The following is an 11932-nucleotide window of genomic DNA, read 5'->3' as shown; positions in this document are numbered from 1 at the left end:
GGAAAAAGTTACTATTATCTGTTTGCGTCCTTTATCTCTCGGTTCGTGCCAAGGCCAAAGCTCGGTCGCAAGTTACACAAACAGACCGTGATGTTCCAATAAATAAATTAAAAAAAATAGAAGAGGGGGGATCTTTCATTTCAGCCATTGTTGCAGCAGAAGGAATGGTGCTGCTGATGCCCATTTTGTGAGCACGACTAACAAGTGATTGACTGGAAATACACAGTGAGAGACCAAAACATTGTTATTGTTAGTCTAATCTATATTTCATGTGAAGGGCTCCAGGAAGCACACACAAGCATAAGTAAAGACCTTCTGATGTGCCCAGGCCTAACACCTTAATAACAGACAAATCAGTAAACCTTCAACAACAAAAACAATTAAGTTATATGTATTCATTATGCACTGGAATACACCTGTTGAACACCTTGTTTTTAAGTGCAAACTGGAAGAGTATGTTCCAGATCTGAGTCATACTTATTAAGGATTTCTGGACACATATGAGTTATGACCATCCAAAACAAAACAAAACAAAAAGGCATGGCATCTCGTCATGAAATGAGAAAGCTGTTCATTATTATTCAATTACAGGTTATTCTGGAAGATGTTTCTAAGTGCACACCTTTGATTGTGAGAGGATGGACAACACATGACCCGTGGCCATTAGGTGTTTAGGAGGGTTTGGCATGCTGTCATTCAGGATAAACTGGACAGACTTGTGCAGAGTCAGATTGGGATGGCCACCTGTGAGCACCTAATTCAGATTGTGTTAGATTGTGTTAGGTATGTGTCACTACAGCATGTTAAGAATACTTCCATATATATATACAGTGTCGTGCGAAAGTTTGTGAACCCCTTGAGCCTTTTGGAATTTTATTTATTTTAACCATTATTAATAAAAAAAATTCAATACCAGTATTTTTTATATGAAATAACAGATGTTTGTTTATCAATTCAACATTTTTCTTTTCCAGAAATCAATTGTTAAAACAGATAAAACAAATTATTTGACAAATGTTGTATGTGCAAAAGTTTGTGAACCCTAAGCTGCATTGCTTAAATCGAGCAAGGTAAACACAATCAGGTGGGCCAAACTGATTGATGAAATAGACCAATGTAGTGAGAGATCTTTAGGGAAGAAATTGGGCGCCACTAGATAAAACAAAGATAAAACCAGGTCAGTTTAGGCTCACCAAACTGAACCCATACAGGTCAGACATGCTCAAAGGGGAAACAATCTCAGAGGATCTCAGGAATAGAGTTTTGATGTTGCACATTTGTCTGGGGACAGCTATACATTCGTATAAAAAAGTTTGAGCTCCATCGGCCCACCGTGAGGCAAATCATCTACAAATGGAGAGCTTTAAGAGTGACTTAACATCTGCCTACAAGTGGACTTCCTTCAAAAATATCTTCAAGCACCACAAGAAAAGGCATTTTTCAGGTAAAAGCCAACCCACACATTACATCTGGAGATTTGCAGACCATTTGCCATCACCATTCTTCACTTGGGAGAAGGTTCTGTTGGTGGTAGGCAGAGTTGCGTTTTTGCCCAAACATGGCGGTTTTGGTTATGACCAAACAGATCAATTTTGGACTAATCTGTCCACAGAATAAGACTTCAGGTATCTCCAGGTGCTCTCTGGCAAAGCTGTGACAAGCAGTTTTGTTCTTTTTTGAGAGCAGAGGCTTCTTCAGCAACCCTCCCTTGAAAGCCATGTTGACTGAGTTTTCTTCTTATTGTGGAACCATGCACATCTGTCCCAGATGTTGCAAGAGAGGTCTGCAAATCACTAGATGTAATGTGTGGGTTGGCTTTTAACTAAAAAAATACTTTTCTTGTGGCGCTTGAAGATATTTTTGAAGGAAGTCCACTTCTAGGCAGATGTTCAGTCACTCTTAAAGCTCTCCATTTGTAGATGATTTGCCTCACGGTGGACCGATGGAGCTCAAACTTTTTTTGAATTAATTTATAGCTGTCCCCAGACAAATCAAATCTGTGGGCCAAAATCAATTTGGCCCACCTGATTGTGTTTACCTTGCTCGATTTAAGCAATGCAGCTTAGGGTTCACAAACTTTTGCACATACAACATTTGTCAAATAATTTGTTTTATCTATTTTAACAATTAATTTCTGGAAAAGAAAAATGTTGAATTGATAAACAAACATCTGTTATTTCATATAAAAAATACTGGTATTGAAAAAAATGAATTAATAATAGTTAACATAAATAAAATTCCAAAAGGCTCAAGGGGTTCACAAACTTTCGCACGACACTGTATATATAGAAGTATTCTTAACATGCTGTAGTGACACATATATATATACAGTCATATGAAAAAGTTTGGGAACCCCTCTCAGACGGCATTATAATTGACTCTGCTTTCACAAAAAAAAATATAAAAGTGGTATGTCTTTAATTTACCAGGAACAGCTAAGTACTGGGATGTTTTCCAAACAAAGATTTTTTGAAAAGCAGTATTTGGTTGTATGAAATAAAATAAAATGTGAAAAACTGGCTGTGCAAAAATATAGGAACCCTTGTGGTTTTGTTGATTTTAATGCCTGTAACAGCATGTAAAACTGATGACTTTAAACACAAAGTTGGTTGGATTATGTTGTTAAGCCTTGAACCTCATATAAATGTCTGTTTAATCATGAGAAAATGTATTTTAGGTGCCTAAATGCAAGTTGCACTTCTCTTTGACTCTCTGCTGAAGTGAGACAGAATGGGATCATCAAAACAGCTCCCAAAAGATCTGAAAAACAAAGATTGTTCATTGTCATGGTTTAGGGGAAGGCTACAAGAAGCTTTCCCAAAGGTTTCAATTGTCAATTTCGACTGTAGGGAACGTTGTCAGGAAATGGAAGGACACAGGCATAGTGGCAGTTAAACCCAGGCATGGAAGACCAAGAAAAAAACAGGAGCGGCATAGGTGGAGGATTGTGAGAATGGTTGCACACAACCCACAGATCACCTCCAAAGACCTACAAGAACATCTGGCTGCAGATTGTGTATCTGTACATTGCTCAACAATTCAGCGCAATTTGCACCAAAACATCTGCTTTTTATAAAGACCAAATAACTTAATTTTTGTCTCATCAGTCCAAAGCATTTTCTTCCAATATGAAGCTGGCTTGTCTAAATGAGCTTTTGCATACTCCATGCAACTGTATCTGTGGTGTGGGCGCAGAAAGGGCTTCCTTCTCATCACCCGGCCATACAGATGTTTTGGTGCAAATTGCACTGAATTGTAGAACCATGTACAGATACACAATCTGCAGCCAGATGTTCTTGCAGGTCTTTGGAGGTGATCTTTGGGTTGTGTGCAACCATTCTCACAATCCGCCGCATATGCCGCTCTTGTACTTTTCTTGGTCTGCTAGACCTGGGTTTAACTGCAACTGTGCCTGTGTCCTTCCATTCCCTGACAACTTTCCTTACAGTAGAAATTGACCATTTAAACCTTTGGGAAAGCTTCTTGTAGCCTTCCGCTAAACCATGACAATGAATAATCTTTGTTTTTAAGATCTTTTGGGAGCTGTTTTGATGATCGCATTCTGTCTCACTTCTGCAGAGAGTCAAAGAGAAGTGGAACTTGCATTTAGGCACCTAAAATACCTTTTATCATGATTAAACAGACCTTTATATGAGGTTCAAGGCTTAACAACATAATCCAACCAATTTTGTGTTTAAAGTCCTCAGTTTTACATGCTGTTACATGCATTAAAATCAGCAAGACCACAAGGGTTCCCATATTTTTGCACAGCCAGTTTTTCACATTTTATTTAATTTCATAAAACTAAATACTGCTTTTCAAAAAATCTTTGTTTGGAAAACATCCCAGTACTTAGCTGTTCCTGGTAAATGAAAGACATACCACTTTTATCTTTTTTGTGTGAAAGCAGAGTCAATTATAATGCTGGCTGAGAGGGGTTCCCAAACTTTTTCATATGACTGTATATATATATATATATCCGGAGGAAAAAATCTCCTGAAAAAGTTAAGAGACCAGTCTGGAATTTTCTTCAATCTTCATCTCTACATAACTTAATGGAAATGCTCTTACTGACAATATTCTTACTGGGAATTTGGTAGAAATGTTGTCAGTAGTTTATAGAATAAAACCAAAATGTTCATTCCACTCAAACATATGCCTATAAATAGTAAAACGAGAGATACGGAACATTTGGAGTGGTCTCTTAATTTTTTCCAGAGCTGTATATATATCTTTTATTTCCTTAGCCTTTTATATCTACATAAGAGTGTATAAAATAGAAAATACTGATGAAAACAACCAAGTTCCAAGGAAAAACCATTTGGTTCTTGATAGCTTGTTCCCAAGTTGAAGCAGCTGTAAACCGGCTTTAGCACCGGCCCAGAACTGGAACCTGGTACCTGGTACCTGTTGGTGGAAAAGGGCTAAATGATTGCTAATTGAAGCCTTAGTCCACTAGATGGCAACACAATCCAAATAAACTACTGTCTACTGAATACAGTTCAAGATAGAAGACCATTTTTAATGAAATACAATGTCATTTCAATCAATCAATCAAACTTTATTTATATAGCACTTTTCATACAAGCAAACAAGCTAAATCATCCAACAACGTGCTGATTACAATCCCCTCCCCCTCCCACGACACACCCAAAGATATGCAAAAACAATCCCCCCTCCCACTCATCCCAAAGCCATGACTTTGTGACAAAATAAGAAATTCATTCAAAACAGGAATGAAACTGTGCTGAGGAAATGCCATCATCAGTGAGAAAACACTAGAGACTATAAATTTAAAGAATTTAAAATAAAAATATCAAATAAATAAAAGCTCTTCATAGTGGCTAATAAAAACATAAACAATACATAGGATAGAAATGAATTAAATTAGAATAAAAAATAACTAATAAAAAAGTAAAGAAAAGCAGACTACATATATAAATAAAATAGGCTATAAAAGATAGATAAATACAGTAGATTGTTTAATTCAAAAGATAAAATAAATAATGAAATAAATGAAAAAATAAGTTGTTTCATTAAAAAGCCTGACTATAAAAAGGTTGGTTTTGAGTTTGCCCTTAAAAATATCCACACTCTCTGCAGCCCTCAGGCAGGGTGTTCCACAGACGTAGTAATACAAGGCTGCCTCACCGTGAGTTTTTGTACGAACTTTTGGAACTATTAAAAGACCACTGCCAGAAGAGCTGAGGGTTCGAGAGGGTTCATAAAGGATAAAAGCAAATCTGATAAAGAACTAGGACTAAGACAATTAAGAGCTTTATAAACCAATAAAAGGATCTTAAAAATCAATTCTGAGGGACATTTCAATTAGATAAAGAAAACTGTATTTGTTGTTACGTGATCATATTCTAGTATTTATAACAAGCGTGTTTGTAAAAAAAAAAAAAAAAAAAAGTTCTTTCAGGGGGTTTTGTATTCAACCTTCCCACTGTATAGGTTTGGATGCTGCACTAGCAAATGCAAATACAGCACCAGGTCCAGACATTGAGCAGATCACCATTTTGTTAGCCTCATAGCATAATTGCCTAAATCATATTTACTCTACTCTACTTTTACTCTACATCTACTCTACTCTACATCTACTTTACCCTACTCTATAACCCTTAAAATATGACGAAGGCAATTATGCTATTAGGCTAACGAAAAGTAGATGTAGAGTAGAGTAGATGTAGAATAGAGTAGATTTAGAGTAAAAGCAGAGTAGAGTAAATATGATTTAGGCAATTATGCTATGAGGCTAACGATTTCAGATCTCACATCAAAATGAATTGACTTTATTGTATGTGTGCAGCCAGCGAGAACAACATTCGTCCTCTTGCTTGTAAGGTGCAAAGGCCCACGCACGGTCAATTAGTAACTTCCTCAGCATGACGTTCAAAGGTTAAGCTACAATATACTGTGAGTTTGAGGACAGGAAGTATGGCGACTCCAGGTGATTTACAGTGTGAAAGCGTTTTTCTGTGTGTGCCACTTCAACTTTGCATATACACAGACGAGGAAAGATTGAGCTGAAGGAAGTTGACACTGCTAAATGACAGACATTAAAGGTGCAGTCAGCTATTCTGAACAACGCTTGTGAAATCACTTTTCGTCAAAATCAGTGAATATCTGTCCAAACTATACTGAAAAAATAACCCAACGCTAATACACCTAGGCTCTGTAAACAGGCATGCTCCTAGCAACGATGGGTCCCCTTTGTTCACATACCCTTTGTTTTTATACCAGTTAACAGAGCCTAGGCTGTGTATTAACACCAGATTGTTTTCAGCACCCACCCCCACACACACACACACGCACGCACGCACGCACGCACGCACGCACACACACACACACACACACACACACACACACACACACACACACACACACACACACACACACACAATATGGACAGGAAGCAGATCATGAGGAGATATTCACTGATTTTCACAAAAAGGGATTTTCACAACAATTGTTCTCCAGAATCATGAATCGCTGACTCCGGTAATAAGTCATTTTCACAAAGGGCCACTCTACCAAATGAGAATCGAACTAAGGGCCGAACATGTCATTTACTGACATGCCTTCTTTTTAATCCAAAAATAAAAACAAAAGATTTGGCACCACTGGAATTCTATCAGAGAATGCACTGTCTCACCCAGAAAATGATTGCAATAACAAGTGATTTGGCATAAATATTTGTATTACATTTGTTTCCAACTGAAAAATACCATAAAGAAAATAAAAAAATGCCAAATTGGATGCAATTTTACACAAAACTCAAAAAATGTGCCGGACACAATCGCTTCCTGTATCCATCATTACGTTTTCTACACAATTTTGGACCATTCTTCCTTTACCATCTGCTCCAGGTCGCTCAGGTTTGAAGGGTGCCTTCTCTGAACAGCTGTTTTCAGATCTCCCCACAGGTGTTCTATGGGATTCATCTGGACTCATTGCTGGCCACTTCAGAACTCTCCAGCACTTTCTCTTAAACCATTTCTGAGAGCTTTTTGAAGTATGCTTTGGGTCATTGTCCTATACTGGAAGACCCATGACCTCTGACGGAGACCCAGCTTTCTGACACTGAGCCTATCTTGTACATTGCGCTCCAAAATTCCTTGATAGTCCTCCGGTTTCATGATTTCATGCACACAGTCAAGGAGTCCTGTGCCAGAGGCAGCAAAGCAACCCCAAAACATCTTTGAACCTCCACCATGTTCAACTGTAGGGACCAGGGCCGCCGCTCCCTATACGCAGGGTACGCAGAGTGCGTAGGGCACCAAGTTCCTGGGGGGCCCCCCAATTTTTTTTTTTTTTTTTTTTTTTTTTTTTTTATGAAAAAGGAAAAATATATGATCCGGGGGCCCCCCTACATTGAGGTTTTTTAAAAAACTTCATGATGATCATTACATTACAAAAAATATATAAATTAGTTATGAACAGGCCCATTGTTGTTTTGTCTTAATTGTGCAACCTATCCAGGGTGGATTACTGCACAGGCATACCAGGCACAGGCCCAGGGGCCCAGGGGGGCCCTTAGCCAGAGATACTGATAGTAACTTTTCATGTTGCATAGTCAAAGAGCTCTGTCACTGATGTCAATAACAGGGTCAATAACAGGGTCCAAAAAGGAATAGCCTAAATATAAGTATACTCATCAGAATGTAACAAGATAGAAATCATCATGGGCCCCTCAACTAGTAGGGGAGAAATACAAAGGCAAGTTAAAAACAACAGCATTACTAGCTCTGTGTAAGGGGCTCCATGAGGGGCCTTGAAGGCCCCCTCACACATACACAAATAAGCTTTATATGTGTGAATTCTAAATTGTTCATAAAAAGTAGCTATCCACCCTTTATCTGTTGAAATGGGCCCCTCCATCATAGAACATGGATCTGCAGACCAATCTACTGTACTGTTTTTACAGTTGCAGAGTAAAGAGTGCTACCTGTTTAAGAAAAATCTGAAAAATAATGTTCCTTCTGCATCTCAGGAGTTGATATAGCCTCTACAATTTCCTCTCAAAGTGCACCAGATTGATAGCCTGGAAATCCAGACCCTGATATCTTGAACGATAGAGGGTCTGGCGACGATCAATAGTAATTTCCAACTCAAGGGGCGGCTCCTACTCGTGCATTTCAAATGCCACTGCACGCAGTTGGATGGCACTACAACCAATCAGAGCGATGCACAAGGCGACGTAAGCCCCTTTCGTTTAGCGAACAGCTGTTAAACTGTTAAATTAAACGTTTGCCGTTGTCGGTCGGCAAAATAGAACATTCCACTTACTTGCTAATGAAAGGTTTGAGTGCCGTCTTCCAAATCGTTAAGGGTCGAGGCCACAGCAGTCTCAAACTCACACAACATATCCGCAGCCATCTCTGATGTTTACTATCACGGCTTCGACGTCGCATGCAGGTCACTGTCGTCATCCGGTTACGTCCTCCCCAGAGTACCATATAAGGGGCTCTGGCGCGCCCGCCAGATTTCTGGCTTTCATGATAAGCTTCAACGGAGCGTGTCCAGACCAACACGCGCAGCAAATTTAATTTGCCAGCGCCTAGTGGCAGGTCTGGGAATGCCAGGCTACCAGATTGATGCATTTTACTTTAAAAAGGTAAAAAAAAATCCGGGGGGGCATGCCCCGAACCCCCAACAGGGTCCCTCCAACAATACCCCAAAATCCTATGGGAAACACTGACTTCCTTAATATGTTTTTGCCATTAATTGTATGTATCTGTATGGAAATGTCAGTGTACCTGACTGGATATTTACGAGTGGGGGGCCCTTTAAGAGTGTGTGCCCAGGGGCGCATTATCTCATAATCCGTCTATGAATTTATCACTCAATTCCTTTGCAAAGGCAGTTAGTAGGATACGAGGCAACTTTTTTCACATGTTAAGCTGTTCTTTCTATTAGTAAATGCTGTTTGCAAAAACTCATCACTACAGCAAATGTGCCAAAAAGTAGTCGCAGAGATCTTGCAAGGGCAAAAAATTTCCGAGCATCTTGGTGTTTTTTTTTGTTGGGGGGGGGGGGGGAGGCACCACTGACAATTTAAGCTTAGGGCACCCAAAAGCTTAGCAGCGGCCCTGGTAGGGACTGTGTTCTTCTCTTTGAAGGCCTCATTTAGTTTTCTGAAAACACATTCATGTCTTTTACCAAAGAAATGATATCCGATTTGGAAGAAGTTTTGTCTATTCACTTTTGTGTTTTTTTTATTGCAAACAAATGACATAAACATATTAATGCCAACACATTTGTACTTGCAAACATTTTCTGGGAGAAGTAGTGCATTATCCGACAGAATTCCAGGGGTGCCAACACTTTTGTCCATGACAATGTCAGCAGACATTCCGTGTCCTTACCGTCGGGAGCATGTGCCACGTGCGGGTACGGCACAGGCTCAGCATGTAGAATAAAAAATAAATAAAAATTTACCTTAATTGATTCGCGGGCTGGATCACAGCCTGAAACGGGCTGGATTTCCCCCCGGACTCCCTTAGGAGGGTGGGGATCTCGGCTGGCTACTATTTTCACCCAGCTGGTCATTGGCGGCATTAGCGGAAAAAACTGGATGTGTGAATGACAATTAACAATAGTCAATCATTTGGGCAGCACTAACATTGGACAGGGCCTCCCTAATCAAATTCTGCTTAGGGCCCTATGAAGGCTTGGGCCGGCCATGAGTTTGACACATGTGGTATAGACTATGCTTTTGTGATGACAGCCTCCTAACCTCTGCCTTCTTAAAGTGCAGCAGGGAGAATGATAAAGATAGTCAGGGGAGAGGGAAAGAGAGAGAGAGAGAGAGAGAGAGAGAGAGAGAGAGAGAGAGAGAGAGAGAGAGAGAGAGAGAGAAAAAGAGAGAGAGAGAGAGAGAGAGAGAGAGAGAGAGAGAGAGAGAACAGAGCCAATGGGGCTTTCTATGGGACTTTTCAAATCCTGGTTCGGGGTCCAGGTGTCGGCCCCGCTCAGTCATCCCTGATGGGACCCTCCCAGCCACAGGGAGACATTGAGCAGCTCCCATCTGGGTCCAAACCCTTGCCAAAGCACTGGAGTCTACTAACGGTCAACGAGATCGGTAAAGTCAGTTACCTTTTTGTAAGCATGATTCCATCTACACATTCCGTCTCTTCTTCATAGGACTGGAATCCCTGTTGAGTGATGAGACACACTGAGGCCAGACATTGCAGCAGGCTAATTAAGTAAAAGTGTTTTACATTATAGATCATGAAGTTTTGCCAGTTGATTACTGACATTAAGAAAAATAAAAAATAAAGTGACAGACATGTTTTAATACATTTTCAGCAGGTTTCTGAGAAGAACGTGTATCATAGATCAGACAATGAACAACATATGAACAAATCCTTCTGCAATAACCTGATAATGATTATGGAAAGGTAAGTTGATGTAAGTGCTTTAGAAGTTGAGATTTTTAAGTATTTAAAAGAAAATTATGTTGACATAATGGCCATTAAAGATGGTTGTGAGAAATATATAGACACATACGGACAAGATTTGGTCAAATAAACACCTATATACACGTTGGACCTTTTTATTTATACTTTAGTATGAAAGAAGACATGTTATGGAAGCAAAATAGGCAAAAAAATCTTAAAATTGACCAGTGTTTGAAAAAATTATGTTTTTGCTTGCAGTGTCTCGCCTTAAACAGAATTGGGGATATCTTGATAGAGAATGTATGAGGGAAGATGAGGGCATTGAGTCCAAATGCCGGCCTTTTATCGTGACACACATGGCTTCTCTGTGAGTGTCTGTCTTGTGTTTCCTCTTCTCCCTGTGAATCCATGGCAACAGCAGCGTGAATGGTCTATTCAGGACAGCCTCCACTATACAGCCGCTGCATATGGATCAGCTAAATGTTTATGCTGCTCCTTGCAAACACCTCTGACATCTCAGCTGTGTAGTGCAATGCCAACTATTTGGTTACTGATCATGATTGCTTGCTCCAAAAAAAAAAAATCAGAAAAAAAATTAAGAGTATTTTCAGGGGGTTTATTCATAGCCTACATGTAGTACAAGTGTATAGTGATGAAACTTTTTAGATGTAAACTCTATTTTTGTATGAATTCGGTTGAAATTCAAAGTAAAAAACATTGGTGGTTGAATACCATTTGTAAGGTTTAAATGAATAGTTCACTGCTCTATATTTCTTGAACACGGTGATACCAGTTGACAATGCAGGAACTCTTTCTTGAAGATTTTTGTGAATTATAAACCCTACTACGCCCAACACTTCCTCTTAACGTATGATTGTGAAATGCTGAAGTGTGTTTTTCTTTTTTTTTTCTTTTCAAATGATTGGCCATTGGAGGATACTTCTGGATGGATCACACTCCAGATGTTGTGTGCAAGGACTCTCGTGGTATGATGCTCTTTGGACAGTTCATTATGACACCAGAGAAAAACACACAAAATGTCATAACATTTTATTCATGTTGTTGAAAATAACTTAATTTACTGTTGCCTGTTATTGAATTTAGAGTGTGCACTCTAAACACTCTACATGCACTTGTTCTTGTTGTTTATATTCAAAAAGGTTGTCAATGCACAAACGTAGGCCTATGTCTGTGCTGAACTGATGTAGTCCTGTTTTTCACATAATAATTGACTTAGTGTTACTATTATTATCAGATAGATATTAACACAATGAAAAAAGAGTAAAACATTGTATTCTAGATTGCAGTTTTACTCTTTCCTATCTTGCCACCAATTATAAGGTCAAACAACTCTGATGATCTGCACATTTCTATTGCTTAGACACAATAGATTGTCTATTTAGTGTCTCTGTATATAGGCCCTAATGCTTTTCTTGCAAGGAAAAGTTTGGGGACCTCACTGCCATTCTGCGGGCGTCATGATGTGTGAGCAACACCAAATTTCCTGCGTTCACTCTTTTCTTCGG

The sequence above is a fragment of the Ammodytes marinus genome (genome assembly GCF_949987685.1).
Source record: "Ammodytes marinus genome assembly, chromosome: 14".
Lineage (NCBI taxonomy): Eukaryota > Metazoa > Chordata > Actinopteri > Uranoscopiformes > Ammodytidae > Ammodytes > Ammodytes marinus.
This window is presented reverse-complemented; position numbering follows the sequence as displayed.